Below are 18,103 nucleotides of genomic sequence, written 5' to 3' on the forward strand. Positions count from 1 at the left end.
CCACTATGCACCCTTGCTTGCCCACACCCTATGAGCTAACTTCAATCATATTCACCTATCGGCCACGCGCCACTGCGATTGCGCGTGAAGTTCACTCCCCCGTCATATCCAATTATTGATCCAAAATTCCATCGCCTTGTTTGCTTTCGCTTTTGTGTCCTGCCATTTAGTGGGCAGAAGTTCACGGGGCTAACATTATAAAAGCTTTTGCATCCAACAAAAGCATTATAAAAGCTACTTTTTCACTTTTCAGGTCCCTAATCCCACGTGCGACGGCAGCGCGTGTGGGTTCAACTTGACATACGGCGGCTCCACCGTTGCTGCTAACTTGGTGCAGGACAGAGTGACTCTGGCCGCTGACCCACTTCGGGCTACACATTGGGCTGTATTCACAAGGCAACGGGGAACTCTGTGCCTCCACAGGGCCTATTGGGCTTGGGCCGAGGCCCATTGTCTTTACTCTCCCAGACCCAAAATCTCTACCAGTCCACATTCTCTTACTGTTTACCCAGCTTCAAATCCCTCAACTTCTCTGGGTCGTTGAGGCTTGGGCCTGTAGCCCAGCCCACTAGGATCAAGTTTACTCCTCTTCTGAAAAATCCCCGGAGACCATCTCTCTATTACGTCAACTTGGTAGGTATTAGGGTTGGTCGGAAAATTGTAGATATCCCGCCGGCGGCTTTGGCCTTCAACACCAACACCGGTGCTGGCACTATTTTTGACTCAGGTAATATTTCTCATCATGATCAAATTTAAATAATTAAAAACAACCCCATTATTCTTTTATCTGGAAATTGAAAAATACGAGGAAAAATTATTTACAAGTCTCGATTAAAAAACTTATTTGCAAAAAAAACAAAAAGTCAAGTCCCTTGGAATCTGGTTGTAATTTGTCATGGATATCAAATATTATATTGTCCAGGTTGAATAGACAATGCGGTCTTTTCACATACATGACAAATTACAATGAGGTGCCAAAAAAAAACTTTGGTTGTATTTTTTGCAAATTAGGAAAACTAATTATAAATATATAATACATTTCAAAGACAGTGGGCATGTGGAAGAATCCCTACATCTTCCTTGTGTTCACATGTCCATATTTTATGAAGTCCAACTAAATGGGCTTTTTTTTAAAAAGTATGCCGGCAGCCTTACAGCTTTGAATTTTGGTCAAATGATCTCCAAAATTAGGTCAAAAAGCTTCACATGATTGGACCAAGTGCTTACACTTTTAACATTTCACACATCAGAAAATTAAAACATAAAGTTAAATAGAAAATCTTTTTCCTTTTTTAATATAAAGTAAAATAGAAATTTTGTCACACAAGTTTTCCACCAAGTATGTTTGTTACCCTTAACTTTTAATTAGCGTAATATTTTTTTTGAAAATTTCAAAAATAGTGTAACATATTGGACGACACTATAATTACTTATGCTATTTATTTATTATTAATTAATATGACATTCTTATAAAACTAGTTTTTATCACTATTCATTCATTGTAATAATATGAGCACTACTAATTTTTTGCAGTCATTTTTTCCCCAGAAAAAATTGATTATCCTCCTATAATGCATAGAAAACATTTATAGCTCATGCCTGATTTTTTATTATTAAATGTTCTGTTAGGTACGGTATTCACTCGTCTCGTTGAACCAGCTTACACTGCTGTTCGAGATGAATTTCGAAAACGAGTAGGTAAGAATCTTACAGTAACAACTCTGGGAGGATTTGACACATGTTACACAGTTCCAATAGTTGCTCCAACTATCACATTCATCTTTTCCGGCATGAATGTGACACTCCCACAAGACAACATCCTAATACATAGCACCGCCGGCAGCACCAGTTGTTTAGCAATGGCGGCGGTGCCGAACAATGTGAACTCTGTTCTGAATGTGATCGCCAACATGCAACAACAAAACCATCGTATCCTCTATGATGTGCCAAACTCAAAACTTGGTGTTGCTCGAGAGCTTTGCTCTTCATAATAAATCTTGTCTCTTAAGTTAAGTTTTGTTAAGGTGTGTTTGATCTTTTTGGATTGTGTTTGGCTTTTGCTTTAGGGTTTATTGATAGTTATGTGGAACATAGTGAACACTATGATTTATATGGAACTAAATTCATGTTGCTTAATTAAGTTGAATGTTATTTCCGTATTTTAATCAGAGATGATATAATAATAAATGTGATTATGTATCTGTTACAAAGTTTCCATCTATATGGTTGTGACTTTGTGTTATTTTATTTTATTTTTTAATCAAAGACAAAATTATTTCAAAAAGAAGCAAAGTTTACAAAGTACATACTGAGAGTAAACCAATTGAAAAGGAATTAAAATGAAGAAAACAATCTTTAGAAATAACATTAAATTTATAATAAGAATAATTGTGAAGAAGTGCAGGGATTTCCGGCCAAGCAATAGTTGAATGGTTGATGGAGCTAGCAGGAAGTGTAGAAATCTCTTGTCAACACTATAGATGCCCAGCAATAGTTTGGCTTGAGAATTTAACATGGTAAACTGTTTTATTTAGGAGTGTGTATGAAGCCCAAATGCCTTCTGAGCCAGCCCGAGTCCGAAGAAAAATTGCCCAACCCAGCCCGAAAAAGAATGGGCATCTTTGGGTTGGGCATTTCATGGGTAGGGCTGGGCATCGGGCAGGACATGCTGCCCTACCCGGATTATATATATTACTCTTTCGGTCCTTAATATAAGACTTATTTAACTAATTTGATTAAATTAAGAAAGTCAGGTAAGTTAGTTAATTATAAAAAATGTAATATGTTTTTTCTAAAATACCAACATCATCTTTCTTAATACTCCATCTTCTTCTTCTACTTGATTATGGTTAGGGAAGTATCCATAGGGGTAATTTAGAGAAAATTGATAAATATGATAAATGAGTCTTATATTTAGGACTAAAACTAATTTAACAATTAAGTCCTATATTAAGGACCGAAGGAGTATAATTTATGAAATAATATTAATATATTATATTTCTTTACCAAAAAAAAAAAGTTATCTCCCACCTCTTTGCAATTTAATTTTTTATTGTTAGATGTCTATTAGTTTTCTATTTTGGGGATCTAATTCTTCTAAAGAAACAATAATATTGCTTTTAACTTGTTCTTCATGAGCTTTATTGGTATATCCTATTGTGTATTGTTGTTGTAACGTTGGCCATTTATAAGTCAGTCTTCCCCTCTATGCTATTAACAACTTTTTTTTGTTGGAGAATGGAGTTCATACATTACATATTTGTATAAATCAACAATTTTGAATATTTATACAAGATAGAAAACAAGATTGGAGTAGGAGCAGGAAAAAAAATTAGGGTTTAATTATTTGAATTATATGTTTTATTTTTGTATTAATTTTCTATGAACAAGTCATATGATAGAAAGAAGTCTTTTAGTTGTATGGACTGCTAACTGCATTGTATCGCATAATAAGTTTTGCATATTAAAAGTGGTTATATTAAATTATTATAAGATTTTAAGATTTTTTATTTTTCTTTTTACAATTATTTTCACCCTATTTTTATATGCTCTATATTATTCCTATTAGTTCATTGCTTCAGTTTTAATATCTTTTTGCAATCCTTTAGGTAACATTTAATTTTTGCCACTTGAATGGATAATCAAGTTTCTATTACATCGCCATCCCTGACTCTCAGTGGAATATTTCAATGTACTTCAAACCCTCTTCAATTTTTTTAGATGTTTTATTCTTTTTTCAACTTTCTAGAGATTGATGCAAACCGTTTGAATTTTAAGGTTTTAATTACAATCTTGAGAGTTGTTTTGTTCTAAATGGATTATGAATATTATTTATTTGGATATTTGCTAAGACTTGTTTTGAACTATTTCTGGATAATTTCAATGTGTGAAAATGTAAAATTATGAAATATAATTTTCAGGTATAGATGAAAATTTTTCTACATGTAATATTAGCAAGTCATCACCATTTGGGTAGTGAAGCCTGCCCTACCCAGCCCGTATAGGCCTAGCCCAAAATAGTTAGGGCTTCTACGGGCAAAGCCAGGCAGAGGGCTACAAAATGCCGCCTGCTTATACTTCGAGCTGGGCATCGGGCAGAGTTCCTGTCCTGTTCTGCCCTGCCCATGTGTACCTCTAGTTTTATTCAAAATAAAGATGCCCTAAGACATTTCGAAAGAAATGTTTGCCCTATCAGAGTGAGGTTTCGCCAAAGAAATTCTTTTAGGGGTTTGCCTTGATAACAGATGATATTATGACAATAGTGGGTGTGAGTATTTTTATATTTATATAGAAGAATATCCCAATCATGCATTTGAATAAGTTGTTGAGGCGGATCCAATTGTATATTTTGCTGTAAACAAGTTTGCTCACAAACATAGTAAAAAACAAAAGTAGAGAATGAGCTTAAACGTTAAACCTCCTGAATCACTGACAAGGGAGGTTCCTTTTTACCCTCATGTAAAAATCTATTTCTTTTCTACTAGATTGTATGCAATAAGCAAATAATCCCACAAATTAAGTGGGAATGACTTTCCTTTTGCAAAGCAAGAAAAGTTGAAGTGATCCAAATTTTGAAATCCTCAAAGCTATCAAGCTCAAGCTGAATTGAAAAGCTGAGGATAAGAAAAGATTCATTTTTCTAAGGATTCCTCTTCATCACAACCAAATTGGCATAAAGTGAGACTATTGAGATGATGAATCTTAAGATATCAAAGGATAGCAACGCTTGATTTAACAGTTTCCAAATGAATAACAATTGTTTATATGATAGTTGTAGCCTCCACAAAAGACACCAAAAATCTAAACAAATTGCGCTCATAATATCAGACGTAGACCAAATGATCTTCATTCCATCTTTAACAAGGTACTCACTTGAGGAGTAACCATTCCAGATTATTTTGTCATATGGATTTAAAAAGGAGGTAGGCAACTTCATAATTTGCTTGGCAATATGCTGTCAGATGAGAATTTCAAATCACTAGATTCTAAATAGATGAGACGTACAATAAAGGATTAGACACCATTTTATTATTCATATGATGTTGAAGATCTTGCTATATAGGCCACCATAAATGGTGGTTTAAAGGGATAAGCAAACCATTTCCTATCCTCCATTTTAATCTTCTAGCTATCAAATTAGCATGGTCAGTAATGCCCTTCTAGATCCAAGAAGAACTATAAGGGAGTTTGATCATGCAAGGAGAATGGATGTCAATATATTTCACTTTCAAAGAGGAAGCTAATAAGGATGGTTTCTTCAGAGTTGATGACTCTCCAAATCTGTTTTACAACGAGTGCTTGATATACTAACCTGGTTGGTCTTAGACCCAATCCACCCTTTTCAATAGGCTAAAAAAAGTTTGTCTCTTTTTAGCACATGAATTTTCCTTTTATTAGAAGTACCCAAAAAAAAAAATTAGCAAAACAAGCATCCATTCTCTCACAAACATATAAGGGAGTTTGGTACAAGAGAGAATATGAATGTTGATTGAGGCCAAGATTGATTTTATTAATGTGAGTCTAGAAGCTTAAGATAAAAGTTTAGAATTCCAAGTAGTGATCCTGCGCTCAACTAAGTCTATAACTTGATGATAAATTTGTGATTTGGTTCTCCTAGGGTCAATCCAAGTGCCCAAGTACTTGCATAGTCTAGATGAAAATTAAAAACACATAAACTTGGAAGATCTAACCTTGTTTGAGTAGGAAATATTGGGGCTGAAAATCATAAAAGATTTCCAGCTATTGCACAATTGACCAAACCAGAGCCTATTCATGTTAAGCACAAGTTTAGCAAAGTGAAGATTTAGTGGTTTACACTCAAGAAAAAGAAGGGAATCATCAGCACATAGTAAATGAGAGGCGTCCTTTGCCCTCTGACAGACCTTAATGTCTTTCCAATGACCCGAAAGTTGGAGCTGATTGATCAAGCATGATAGAATAGTGGCAAAGATAATATAAAGGTAAAGAGATTGTAGATCACCTTGCCTGATACCCCTGTCAAGAGTGATGATTAGGGTGAGCTTTCCATTGAGGAGAATCTAGTAATCAACAATGGTGAGACATTCCATAATAAGAGAGATCCATTTCTGTGGAAAATTCATGACTTTCAAAACAGCATGGATGAAGTTCCATGGTAGCTTATCGAAAGCTTTGGGGAAGTTAATCTTAATAGCAGCAATCTTCCTCCAGCCATTTCGAGCATTGTGAATTTGGGAGAGAATATCTAATGCTAGAAGGATGTTATTTGAAATTAATCTTCTTTTTAGAAAAGTACATTGGTTTGGTGCTATAACAGAATCCAAGACTTTTTTAAATCTGTTACTCATAAGACAATCTTGTAGATGACATTACAAAGACTTATGGGCCTAAATTCCTTAGAACTTTTGACCATTAATAGTAATACTCGATCATGTAAATGATATAATATTTCTCCCACATTTAATTTAAACCAAATTACAGTAAAACTTTTGACATTAATCATCTTTTACATGTTAGCTAAAGTATTTATTTGGTTTCTCTATGTTAAAAGGTATATTTTTAGTCTTTTAATCTAAAATCATTAGTTTTAAATGATGATTTTTTGTAATAATTATGATATGATTGTTTTGTAAACTGAACTTAATATTTTAACATTTGAAAATGTTTTATAAATATTCAAAATCTTAGTATCATCATTTTTTATTAACGATCTTTGAGTTAAATGATTAAAAATATACTTTTTAAAATTAAGGGACTAAATTAAAACATTGTATAAAATTAAAGGACTACAAGCATACTTTAGCCTTACATGTTTTATTGGGATGTTTATTATTTATTATTGTATCAGTTAAAAGCTAGTTTCTGTAGTAGCTAGTTAAATTAAATTATTTATGAAATTACTCTATTGTCCATACAAGTTACAATAAATTAAATTTACCTGCAGACATGAATATTTATTTGCCAAGGGCTTCTACTTAGGGAGGTACAAAGACCGAACGGACAAGTTTAGCCATCAACCCGATCCTTACTTGATATGCAGTATCGGATGCGGTCCCACTTCAAAGAAATTATTCAAAAAAATTATAAAAGAAAATAATGAGTTAATTTTTGATATTGCCAAAAATAAAGTTATCTGCGTTGAAAAATTCCCTTGAAAAATAATATTATGATAAAAGAAATAACTTTTTTAATAATAGCTTCATGATATATAAAAGAATTTTATGCAAGAGAATTTCTCCTATTATCTCCATCTAATTTTCTCTTTATTGTTCTATAGTCCATATTATTCCTATCTCTCTCCTTTATTTTAGGGTTTCATTAGGAGAAAATTTAATCATTTAGTCCCCATAGTTTTCCTGTATTGCAACCTAGTTTTTAAATTTTAACTCAATCTAGTTTAGTCCTTATAGCTTTGACTCCATAAAAACTTAATCATTAAATGTTGATTTGGCACGCCTTAGTATCTATAGTCTAGCTGTTTAAAATATTGATCCCTAAGTTTTGAAAACTAATTGTAGTTCTCATTTTTTCATTTTCTAAAATATAAAGACCATCATTTAAATAGTCGAAACTATAATAATTGATTTGAATTGAGTTACAGTTTAAAGACTAAGTTTTAACTGAATCAAAATAATAAAAATTATCAAATTGCACCAAGTTAAAATTTAAAGACTGAGTTGTAATTGAACCAAAATTACAAAAATTGAATAATTATTTTTTCTTCTATTATTCATAACAAGTTATAAGAACAAGAAGCCTGATTTTCAAGAAGTTTTACAACAGGATCCATCGGCTCAAGTTAAATTTGTAAAACATCTTTGTTTTGTTTCTTTATACGCACCCTTCATAATAATGAATTTTATCTAAAAAATTATCTATCTTAAGTGCTTGATGATGAGACAACCCCATTTAGATCCAAATGGTCTTGGAAACACATTTATATCTAAACAAAGATAAAGTCAAAGTTATTATTTTTCTTCACTTCTGGAGAGTATACAAGTCTAGTACTCTATAGTAAAAGACTCCCTTTTTCCATAGAATAGTTAAAAGAATATATAATATGACCGCCAGAAATTGACATGATATTTATATATATGCAAAGTATAAAATTAAAGTATTTTATGGTAAAAGACCCCATGTCTTTTAGAACAGTTAAAAGAAAAATATGAATGCTAGAAATTGACATAATATTTATTTATTAGTTCAAATTTATAATTTTTAAAATGTAAAAATACCCATGAAATATTCTGCATGCATATTCGACATCACAAAGTTTCATGAGTCCAACAATACATATGAATGTTTAAAAATGGAGCAAAAGTGATCTCTCTAATAAATATATCAATGCTGATCTTTAAGTTCCCCTAAAAACCAGTATAACCCCACGAGTAACAAATGTTAACAGATATGACACTTTTGTTTCATTTAGAAATGTTCATATGTATTGTTGCACCATAAAATTTTATGATATCAAATGTGTATGGAAAGATAGTTCAAAAATAAATTTGCACAGTAACTAAAACATCTACTGGGATAAATTGAGGTAATTAATCATAAAGATCTATCATGATAAATTTACATGATAAAAGTCTATTATGATAAGCATGGGATAATAGATGTTCATATTGATAATTGCTTTATGTTTCTAACAAAACCAAAACAACTATACATTGTTTTTACAAAATATTGAGTTAATGAATTGATTTTAAATTTTAAACAAAAATTAAAATAATAAATTCTTAAAAATCTTCACGATAATAATAAATATAGTTTATTATATATGATACATAAAAAATTATCATAAAATTAATTGAGTTCATAAAAATTTAATATAATATAAATAATATACGCATATATAAACCATTATTTTTTAAACCAAAATCAGAAAAAAAATTATTATATTAACAAAAGAACTAATCTTGACCTGGCCTTAAGGATATTTAGATAGAAACCAAATCATCGTTTTAAAAGTGATTTTATAATATATAAAATAAGTATATAAGATGAATTTTATTTTAACTTACATAAAAATACTTTTTAAAAGTGTTTTTTTTGTTTAACCAAACACTTTTTTAGTGTTAGAACTAATCTGTTCTCAAAGACTAAACTCAGTTTGCCAAATAGGACCATGATTGGATTAGTTGAACATATTTGCCTTTATTATATTTTTTTTAAGTACACATGCTTGTTTAATTCTGTGTATACAGGAATTTAATTAAGCCTTATTTTATCCAATCTGGTGAAAAAAAATTAAATGGAATTGGTTGTGCTAAAAAGCAATTTTCATCAGAAATTTTCAAAGAATTGCAATTACCAATTTATATTTTTTGCTGTATAAATGGTCTGATACAAATTGGAGTCAAATTCTGAAAGTCGGAATTGTTTTGTTTCATCAAGTCAGACACATTGGAAATAGTCGTGAACCTTGCTAATGAACACGTGCAATGATAATAAATAATAAATTAATTTTCCCTAATGAAAAAGAAATTAAAAAGTAAAGATGGCCAGCCTTAGATTAACTTTTCTGACCGTATTTTTCTTGCCTTTTGTATTACTATAGCCATTTATGAAAAAATTGGACTAAACTAATAGGTTTAAAGTTAAGTTCGGCTAATAATATTTTGAAGGATGTCACAAAAATAAAACAAAAAATAATACTCTTTTGGTTTTTAATATAAAAACTAATTAGAAAGTTGATGTTGATCCTATATATAAAACTTATTTCACATATTTATCAATTTGTTCTGAAATTAACCATATTAATATTCCTCCAACAATAACCAAGTAGGATAAGGAGGAGGGAATTAATAAGAAGGATGTTTGGGTGTTTTAGAAAAAAAATTAAACATGCCATATTAATTAATTTAACTAATATTCTTAATATATTTTAATTAGTTAATTATGTCTTGCGTTAAATTCCAGAGGAGTAATCGTTTGATGTTTCAACTACTCAAAATATAATTTCCTTAGAATCATATATTTATTATGCAAAGAAAATTGTGAGATATCTTGAGCTGTCCTTCAAAACATATTCATTTCAAATTCATACGTCATTTTTTTTAATAATCATGTCATTTATGTTTTTAAATTTTCTAATTTGACAGATTTTAATTGAAACAAACTACAGTTTATCCAAACAAGCAAATGAATTGAATTACTTATTTAGTAAAAAAAAAAGAATTGAATCATATAAACATCAATATGCTACTATTATCCTTCTCTCTTCGGGCCCACACACACACACACACACACCCTTCTCTCTTCGGGCCAACACACACACACACACACACACACACACAGATCCTTCTCTATCATCCCATCTTTTTAATAAGCCACACTATTTTTTTTCCTCTGTGCACTACTTATTGACACGTAAAATTTTCTGATCACCCAATCTCCTAATATATTCTTATATCTAAGAAAATTAATAATCTTGCAATTAATTATTTAATAAAAAAAACTTATCACTTTCGAAGCACTTCCTTCTATTCTAAATGTAACGATTAATAAAATAATTTAATTTATTCTTAAATTCTTATAACTATAAATTAATAATCTTACAATCAACAACTTAATTTATAGAAGAATTAATTTTTTTAATATCAACAAATTAGTTATTTAATTTTTACATTTAAGATCAGAAAAAGGTGACTTATAAAAGCATTAAAATATTGATTGGTTCATATGGATTCCTTAGCCATAATTTTAATGAAGTGGAAGTTTGACCCTATTATGAGTTGCTCACCAAACCCAGATTGACTTGTTTTGTTGATGAAGTGAACACAAGAAGGTGCAGTTGGAAGATTAAACCCAGGGAAAAGTAAACACAAAATGGAATTAAAGAAGGAAAGACTAAGAATTAATATATAGTGCCCACGTCTCCTTAAAAATATTATATTTAAATCTTGTTGACAAAAATTGTTGAAAAGGCAACCTTTATATGTCCCACAATATTTAAATCCAACTTAGTTGTACCAAATATCATTTATTTAAATAGAAGATAATTATACTAATAGTTGTTTTGAGACGGAACTGGTGATATGCACCATGGATTTCATCCGTTCATATTGGAATTTAGAGGATCAGATTTGATGTTATTTTATTTTTTAACTAATAATTTTATTTAAAAGTGACCTTGCTACTAAAAAAATTAAAATTTTAAATATAAAATATAAAATATTTAAATTTAATTTAGATTATTTGTATTTTATTAGGTCTCAATTAAATATAAATTTGTGTACCTGACATTATGGGTTTTTGAATTTTTTCGCTGGGTAAAGGATGACAACAAAATAATTATTTTTTATGATAATTGATAAATACCAAATTCATGCCCTTTTATCATAAATCAATATACATCAAAAGATCCTTAAAAAATAAAGGAGAGGATGAGTTTCATCAATCATATTATATTATAAAGCAATAAATTAATTGCAAATTGCAAGGGCTTATTATTATAAGCAGGATTACATCTACTGGTTACATCATTTGAACTAAATTAAATAATTTCATAAGATAGCCTGTATTAAATTCAAATACAATCTCAGGCACCCATAAAAAAATCCAAGCAAAAATCATAAAATAATAATCATTCGTGTCCTTCCCTAAGGGAGCTAAGGTTTGACAAATTTCAACTACGTTTTTCAAAATTACTTTTAAGTATAGTAATTTTTTATCCTGACAAATTGTACGTGTAAACAATTTTTTTATTGATTTAATTATTAGAACATAAAAAAATTGTTTAACAAATAATTGTTTATGTTTTTTACATTTGTGAAATTTACTAATCATGTTGTCTTAATCACTAGACCCTTATAATCTGAAAATTAAAAATTACAGACTTGAGATTGAATTATTGTCAAACATGAAAGCAAATGGTTTAACAGTTGGATCGGAACAGCCCATGCTGAGTCTGGCAAGAAAGATACATCAGTTGGCCTAATATTATTAAAAAAATATTTTTAGAAAATAATGATTTAATTAAATCAACTCACCGACTTAATGCCAAATTGAATTAAGTGCAAATTTTAAAGTTAAAAAAATTAATCCTATAAAAACTATTTTTCATGCCCAAAGAGTGTGGCCTTGGGTGCATTTTAAACGTGGATGACTGTGTGTTTTTTTTTTTGTTGAAGACGAGTTTAGAGAAAATTCATTTGTGAAAAAGAGGAAAAAAAAAAGGGAAAAAAACAGAGAGAAAAAGCCCGAATGGTTTTTTTTTTTGGCTAAAGTATAGGTAAACTTTTATTGGAAGTAATTTTTTTCGAGACACTGTCGGGCACTAAATATAAACATTTCTTCTAACAGAGATTCAAACTTTGATTTGTCATGTTATGAGAGACTAGTTTTTTTTTGTTATCGTAAAATAAGCCGGAACTGTTAGGAGTGAAAGATTCTTTTCATTCTAAACAATCCTTCGTGTGAACAAAAAGCTAATTCATTATATTTTATTACTTTCTTCATTCATAGGCCGTTGTCTCTATAGTCTGTTCAGCAAAAACAAATAGGAAAAAAAACCTTTTATCTTTATCATATGAAATCAGATTTTATAGAATTTCTGACATTGAGTATGGTGAATTTGGGTGAAATTTACCCAATCAACAAATCATTAAAACGAGTTTTTTTCCCCTTACATTCTCTACTCATATTCATCATCCTCATTCCTCAATTTTAGAGGATTAAGATTTCTGCTTGAACCTTTTAAAGTTATTATTTGATTTGTTCAAAAATTACCAATTTAAAAATTTTTATAGCTTAAAATTAAGTTATACTAGCATATTGAAAAAAATAAAAAATTTTAAAATACTAGTTATAATTTTTAAAATTAAAAATTCATTTATCCTTTTATTTTTTTCCAGGAAAAAAAAAAGAATGAATATCAGAGTGAAAGGAATCTTTCGGAGGCAAGTTGTCTTCTTCCTCAATTCCTGTCCGTACCCCTCTGTAAGAGTCAAAAGCTCTAAGCTGACAGCGACGCTCATCGAAGACGGCGAGCCCTTTTTCGTCTTTTCATTCACCTTCGCTCGGTTGTCATCTCTCCGCCATCTTCTTTATTTCTTTTCTCTCACTTCTTTTCCTCCTCTCTCCTTTCGCTTTCATCTACCCCCACAGCATCAATTCTTATCCCCTCACGCTTTTCACACCAAACCCTGAAAATTGAATACTCGTTCCCCCATAATCGCTTTTCGCTGCAGAAATGAGTTTCTCCGGTTCTTCCACGGAGGCTAAACGTCGAACAGTTCGTACCCTCGTCGGAAAATTGAGTTCTGTTTCCGAGAAAACTCGAGTGGATGCTCTTTGTCAGCTTCGTCTTATGACGAAGCTAGACCCAGAAATTCGTCCTCTGATTGTTGATTCTGGTGCGATTCCTTACTTAGCAGAAACACTTTATTCTTCTACACCTGATTCTCAGGAGAACGCCGCGGCGACGCTTTGAATATCTCGATATCTTGTAAAGAGGCTCTGGTGTCCACGCGCGGTGTCCTCGACGCGATTTCACACGTTTTGTCGCATCATCGAGATACGTCTTCTCCCACCGCCGTTCAATCCTCCGCCGCCACGTTACACAGTCTCCTCGTTGTTGATGAGTACCGGCCGATAATCGGGTCGAAACGTGACATCGTGTACGCGCTTGTGGACATAATCAAGAGCCTCAATTCGCCGTCTAGGTCGATCAAGGACGCTCTCAAAGCCTTGTTCGGAATCTCGCTGTATCCGCTTAATCGAAGCACGATGATCCATCTAGGTGCGGTTGCGCCGTTGTTTTCTCTAGTTGTGAAGGACGGAAGAATCGGGATCGTGGAGGATTCTACGGCGGTGATCGCGCAAATCGCCGGTTGCGAGGAGAGCGAAGAGGCGTTCCGGAAGGTATCAGGAATCGGAGTGTTGGTAGATCTAATGGATTCAGCGACTGGATCGAGTATGAGAACGAAGGAGAATGCCGTGTCTGCGCTGTTGAATCTGGTGATGTGCGGAGGGGACAAGGTTGCGGCGGATGTGAGAGAGAAAGCCGAGACGGCCACGGACGGCCTCGCCGACGTGGCGGAGAACGGCAGCGCCAAGGGGAAGAACAAGGCGGTGACGTTGTTGACGGTATTGTTTTGATGGATTTGGAAGCAATGAGAATGGATTGAGCGATCAAACTTCATGAAATTCATTGAAATTTTGATCTGATTTTGCTGTATTTGATCATATCTTAGTCCGATTCCTCCGCCTTCTTGTTTTCCTCCCTCTAAATTGAATTTAGGGTTAAGACTAAGATGGATAGTGTACAAAGTAGGGGTGTTAATTCTGTTTGTAAACAGCATAATAATCATCATCTTGTACTGTAAAGTCTGACAGAAAATGGCGTATTAATAACAGATTTTATACCATTCTTTTATAAAGCAGACCGTCTATTATCCGATTTTGGGTGGTGAGAAACAAGAATTTCTTGGAAAAAGAGGTGCCATGAATACAATATATATATATATATATATATATGCCTTATTTTTTATTTATTTTATAAAAGAAATGTCATATTTTTAAAAGTATACAGAAAAATATGAATTTTTTTTTGGTTGATTACTGATTTTTTTTTTTTGAGACATCCCATCAATGGTATTTTTAAATATAATTATTTATAAGAGAAATGATATTTAAGAACCACAATTATCATGTCCTCTTGTTGTTTTCAATCGTCATCTTACAATTCACGTGAGTTTTGACGAAAACAATTTTAATAGATTTTAATTTAAGTTAATTTTTTATATTTCACCCAATTTTTAATTAAATTCCTACGCATGGAATCATAGAAATGTATGTATTCATTTTCCCTACAAGATTATTAACACTTAAAAGTTTGAATTTTTCATTTTTCGAAAAGAACGATGCTGTTGGGACTTGAATTTAGAACAGAAGTGTAGAAGCAAATTTCTTAAGAGAGCAGACATTAAGGATCTGATTAAACTGGAATGAAATACTGAAGTATAAGTAAATTAAGAAAAGACAGAAAGGGCATATATTAGTTAATGTTCTTATTTTGCAACGATCATAAAATAGTTTTGAAAATTTATGCTCGATGAACCCTTTTCAGAAATGATTGTTTATGTGAGCATTTGAATTACTTATTTTTAAGTAATTTTATGCCTTACCAATTTGATCTCATGAAGTCTGGAAGTACTTTTTTTATAGTTGCATTACACCTACACAATAATAATAATATCTTGTATATGAAGCCTATTTTTACTACCTAATTCATCTAAACTTCTCTAACAAAACTCCTTTTTTTTTTTTGAAAAAATTGGTGTTTAAGATATTGAACTCGCAACAAGTAAGCAATATAAACTTATTTATTGCAAGTTAAGAGTTATTTATAATTATATTCTTCGGTTAATGTAATTTTTGTTTACTCAAATTTGTCCTCATTTTAGTTTTGATTCTTAAAATTTTAAACATAGGTTTTAGTATTTGAAGTTTATTTTTATTTAAAATATTAGTTCCTTATAATTCAGTAAAAATTTAGACTGTTTTGTCCCTTAAAGGACTAAAACTTATAGTTTGAAACTCAGTAGACTAAAAATGAGAATAAATTTGAGAAATTAAAAATTATATTAACCCTATATTCTTTCTTTCGAACTTCACAGTAATTTTTCTTGTATAATACTTTACGGCTATGAGCTTATCATGTAGGACATACAGAATAAAAATACTGGCTTCTTCAGCATAAAAAATGAGTTATGGAGATTAAGTATAATTTGATCAACACTTGCAAGATCCTAAATCAATGACTTCTAAATAATATGATGAGATATACTTACTGAAAGAGACGAAAACAAACATAACATATTAATATTTGATGTTATCTTTCCATAAACAAAACCAATGAACTCTACCAAAGTGGTGTTCTAAGAGCATCCGTTATTCCGTTATATCGAAATGTAAAAACAAGAATCTCAAGTGCATTCTTTAGATGACTGAGTTTTCTATTAAGAATAATACTCCTCCGATCCTTAATATAAGACCCATTTAATTAATTTGATTAGATTAAGGAAGTTAGGTAAGTTAGTTAATTATAAGAAATGTGACACGTTTTTCCTAAATTATCATAATCATCTTTCTTAATACCCCTTATTCCTCTTCTACTTGATTATGGTGATAGAGTATCTATAGGGGTAATTTAGAGAAAATTGAAAAATATGATAATGGGTCTTATATTTAGGACCAAAACCAACTCACAATTGGGTCCTATATTAAGGACCGGAGGAAGTAATTATCTAATTATATGCCTACATTTGGCCAAAAAAATTTTTTTCATGCCTGCAGTAAACATATAAAAGTGAATATAAAAAAAAAGGATTAATGTGATTTTTTTTTCACTCATAAGGGCTATGCACCCTAATGCAAACCTACAAAACAATTTCAAGGCAATTTGGCTCATGGTGTTGCGCATTTAGACCCAACAAGCATTACTTGAATATAAATTCATCTACAGTTTGTTTATTTTGTTTAAGTCATCAAATTTATTTTTTAATTTTCGTTTTTTTTAATAAGGCCATGAGCCAAGAGTCATTAATTAGTGTTTCGGTTCCATTTAATTATTAATGACATATTAGGATTTATTTATTATTACTGTTGTTGTTGTTATGTGAGTCTTTTTTTAGTTTAAAAACCAATAGTACTATCCCCGTACGAGTGAGATTATTTTTCATGACTTGATTTTATATCCCTCTAATCAGATTTCTTTCGCTATCTGATTTACCCGATTTTAAAACATCTCTAATAAGAACTTGTCCTTGAAAACCTAGAAATTACAAATTGAGCAATGAGAAGCAATTAGAAAATAAAATAGAAAATTTATTAACTTTAACAAAATAAACAAACTCTAGCTGGATTGATATTCAAGTGTTTCTTCTTGGGTCTAAATGCGCAACACCCTAGCCGAAATTGCCTTGGACTTGCCCCTGAAATCTTTTCAACGTGCAAATTTTTTTTTAAAAAAATTAAATTCGTAGCAATTTTCTTCCCATTATTAAAAAATCTAAATTGACTATTAAAATAGTGACATTGACCATTAACATTTTTAATGGTATGAGACAAAATTATTATAATTTTAAAATATTGTGACAAATTTGCATTAGTTAAAAATTAACATTTGTCTGGTTTTGTCAGTCATTCAAAAACAGTAACTGTATAATAACATTTGAAGAACCTACAACAAAGCTGGAATAGCTCAGTTGGTTAGAGCGTGTGGCTGTTAACCACAAGGTCGGAGGTTGGGGGCAGAAAAGACTCTCGCCTCGTAAAATACTTCAAGACCCAATTTTACTTGGGTGAGGAAATTAGGAAAAACTATTTTGCAGATATTTATACTTTCCTTTAATTTTTAAGTTGGTTCTCGTGTACTTTTTTTCTCTTAACTGGATATTTTAATTTTACTAGCTAGTTTGAGTTTAATGAAAAGAGCTGATATATCAAAATATGATAAATTAAGATTCGAATTTTTATTAAAAGAGATGTTTACATGTAATTCCTAGAATAGGATTTTTTTAATAGGAGAATATTTATGCGTACAAAAAAAAATATTTTAATTTTTCTCTATCCAATTGATTCTTCATTTTTGTTTTTTTGCTTACCATTCCCCAACATTTTCGATTCTGATACCTTGATGGAACACAAAACCTGAACATATGTATTATTCGATGAAAATACTCCTCCACAAAATGTAAGTCTATGGAGTTTGGCCGCTGTGCAAGAGCTAATTGTGTTAACATAGCAAATTTAAAGTATTTAATTAAGAGGGAAAAAACATATAAATACTAAATTAAAAATTACTAAAAAGTATTTATATCTGCAAAATAGTTTTCTTAGAAAATTAAGTTCTCTTATTATAGCGTAAATTATTTATTTTATTATTTTAAATTAATGGTATTTATCTTTTCTATTAAAGCATGTTGTTCTACGGCAAATCAGATATTTTCTTTTGCATAGAATTTCTCCTTTTTCTTTCCCCAGATAGCTTAACAAGAAATTTTTATAATGTTTTTTTTAAAATATGAATTATACTTCTCAAAATTAGAACTTATGTTTTTTAGGTATAAGAATTTTTACCACTTAGTTTGTTAATTTTCATAATCTATGTTTTGTT

At 30.8% G+C, this 18,103-nt stretch overlaps 2 pseudogenes; both read left to right on the forward strand.

Annotated features, from left to right (window-relative positions):
* Window positions 1–223: 223 nt before the first annotated feature.
* On the forward strand, window positions 224–2,202 carry LOC114759570 (aspartyl protease AED3-like; annotated as a pseudogene).
* A 10,745-nt stretch (window positions 2,203–12,947) lies between these two features.
* LOC114759564 (U-box domain-containing protein 11-like) lies at window positions 12,948–14,363 on the forward strand (annotated as a pseudogene).
* Window positions 14,364–18,103: the final 3,740 nt, after the last annotated feature.

The sequence above is a fragment of the Neltuma alba genome, unplaced genomic scaffold (genome assembly GCF_004799145.2).
Source record: "Neltuma alba isolate B1F8T4 unplaced genomic scaffold, ASM479914v2 tig00001604_pilon, whole genome shotgun sequence".
Taxonomy (NCBI): Eukaryota; Viridiplantae; Streptophyta; class Magnoliopsida; order Fabales; family Fabaceae; genus Neltuma; species Neltuma alba.